At 35.5% G+C, this 3,067-nt stretch overlaps 1 pseudogene; it reads left to right on the top strand.

Moving 5' to 3' along the window:
- Positions 1–635: 635 nt before the first annotated feature.
- Positions 636–2,600, top strand: LOC105772636 (cytochrome P450 CYP82D47-like; annotated as a pseudogene).
- The last annotated feature ends 467 nt before the right edge of the window (positions 2,601–3,067 follow it).

Below are 3,067 nucleotides of genomic sequence, written 5' to 3'. Positions count from 1 at the left end.
AAAAAAGTATGTAATGATAGTGACTAAAATGATAAAAGTATATAACGACAGTACCTAAATTGTAAACTTTTAAATTTGGTGCCCAAAATGAATACATATAAAAGTTGAGTGACCAACTGTGTGGTTTACCCTTTTCTTTATTTTGCATATCTATTTTATTGCCTTTATTTGGGATTTGTAATTGTTTTATTTAATAATATTCATCTTGAAGGTTTAAACTCGTGTTTTTTCCTTAATAGTATAACGTATCTTACCGCTACACCTAATACTTGTTAATGGTGAAATAAAAAATAGATATGAAAATTATATATATTTTAAATCAATCCATCAAATATGAACTTTATTATAAGATAAGCATAAAATTATTTATTTTAAATAATTTATTGTATACTCACAAAATTTACTTGTACCACATCATTTGCAATTTTAAACTTAAAAAGCTTAAAAAAACACATTCCTTGTCCTATAAATCAAACTCCCTCATCTCTGCTACTCACCTTCCATTTCATATCTTAATCTTAAAGTGGGAATCTGGCGATGGGTTAAATAAGTGGTCAATAATGATAGGCGATGCTGTGACAGTACTTTAACCCTATAAATCCAACTCCCTCATATAAATCTTCTATGAATTTCCTCGGTTTTCCACAACGAGACAAAATTCAAAGATTGAATATATATATATATTCTTATCTCTGCTACTCACTTCCCATTTCTTATCTTAAAGTGGGAATCTGGCGATGGATTATCTCCATTCACTCACAGCAACTTCAACTGTTGCAATCATTGCTTTTCCACTACTTTTTCTTTTCTCTTTGCTATGGATCTCAAGAAGAAACACAAACTCGAAGAAAACAGCACCAGAAGCTGGTGGAGCATGGCCTATTATTGGTCATCTCCGCCTCTTAGGAGGATCACAACCACCTCACATAAGCTTGGCTAACATGGCTGACAAATATGGAAGAATCTTCAGTATCAAGTTGGGTGTGCATAGAGCTTTGGTGGTGAGCAATTGGGAGATTGCTAAAGAATGTCTCACCATAAATGATAAAGCATTCGCCTCTCGTCCAAAGCTTGCATTCTCGGAAATTATGGGTTACAACGGTGCCATGACTGGCTTTGCGCCATATGGACCTTATTGGCGTCCAGTGCGTAAGATTGTCACTATTGAGCTCCTCTCAAATCACCGACTTGAATTGCTTAAACCTGTGAGGGATTCCGAGATAAAGACATCTCTGCAACATTTATACCAGCAGTGGAACAAGAAGAAAAGTACTAACTCCGATAAAGTATTGGTGGAGATGAAGGGATGGTTCAAAGAAGTTACTCTGAATGTTATTACGAGGATGATTGTAGGGAAGCGAATTCCAAATTCCAGTGAAGGAGGTGAAAACTTGAAATGGAAGAAATATATGGATGACTTCTTTGAACTGAGTGGAAAGTTCCTAATATCAGATGCGTTGCCGTTTTTGAGATGGTTGGACATAGGTGGAGATATGAAGTACATGAAAAAGACAGCGAAAGAATTGGACCAAGTTGTGGAGGGATGGCTACGAGAGCACAAGCAGAAGAGAGCTGAAAATAAGGCAAATAGTGAGGAAGATTTCATGGGAGTGATGCTGTCTATTCTCAGTGACGCGGAGGAACTCCATGCTGATACAATCAACAAAGCCACTTGTCTCGTACGTGCATCTCTCTTAACCAAACTGATTGCCATTAATAACATACAGAAGTTGGAAATGCTATTAATTCATTGTTGATTTCCATTAATAACATACAGAAGTTGGAAATGCTATTAATTCATTGTTGATCTTTTTATGGTATTTGATCTAATAGGGTATCATCTTGGCGGCGGAGGATACAACGTCAGTTACTCTGACATGGGCTTTGTCTCTGTTACTCAATAATCGTGACACATTAAGTAAGGTCCAACAAGAACTAGATGTTAAGGTTGGTAAGGATAGGTTGGTAGTGACGGAATCAGACACCAAAAGCTTAGTGTACCTTCAGTCCATTATTAAGGAAACGCTAAGCTTATACCCTGCTGGTCCACTATCCCTGATCCATGAAGCCATTGAAGACTGCACAGTTAATGGATATCATGTTTCAGCTGGCACTTGACTTATTACGAATCTTCATAAGATTCATCGTGATCCACTTATATGGGCAGATCCCTCTAAATTTCAACCTGAAAGATTTATGACCACACATAAAGATGTTGATGTGAGGGGACAAAATTTTGAACTGATTCCATTTGGAAGTGGTAGAAGAATGTGTCCCGGACTTTCATTTGCGCTTCAAAATTTGTCACTTATACTAGCTAATGTGTTACATTGGTTTGAGTTTGAGACCTCGTTAGATGAAGCCGTTGATATGCGTGAAGCACCTGGCCTGACGTGTTCTAAAGCAACTCCATTAGAAGTTTATGCAACTCCTCGCCTTCGTGCTTTTGTTTACAATTCCTCCAACTAATTGGTATTTTAATTTTACTATAAAAATGAGTAGATTTCAATAAATTTCTAAGGTATCATATGTCATGTATTTATACTATAGGCAATGTTTAGTATTTTAACTTTATTTTAAAAATAAGCAAAATTCATAAATTTCCAAGGCGTCGTACTTGCCATTTAATTATGTTATAGTTTAACGGGAATTAATCTTTTCGGAGTTCATGGTTGCTCCTAATAATATTGTCTGAAAGAGTCAAGCTTTAGTTCTCTTTTAAGAGTGCAATGTGCCTTACTATTACCCCTAGTACCAAGTTTTTTCAAACTAGGGCCCTTAATGTTGAGTTTAGTAGATTCTTGATTGCTTTACTCCCAAAGATTGATAGACCACAGTGTGTAAGATTTTTTTAGCGTAATATTATGGAGCCAATTTAAAGGGAATAAGAGCTTTACTTTATAATAGAAATTAAATCCTTTCGGTTCATTCAGTTACTTGATGGATGTATTGTATTAAATATTGATCATTATAAATTGTTTATCCCTCTACCTATTAGGGTTACACACACACAAAAGAACAAATAAAAGTTATAGTCTCCATCACTTAAGATTTGTGTAATTGAGGG

Source organism: Gossypium raimondii, chromosome 6 (genome assembly GCF_025698545.1).
Source record: "Gossypium raimondii isolate GPD5lz chromosome 6, ASM2569854v1, whole genome shotgun sequence".
In the NCBI taxonomy this organism is placed as follows: Eukaryota; Viridiplantae; Streptophyta; class Magnoliopsida; order Malvales; family Malvaceae; genus Gossypium; species Gossypium raimondii.
Note: the sequence above shows the minus strand (reverse complement) of the source record. Positions and strands in the feature narration are given on the sequence as shown.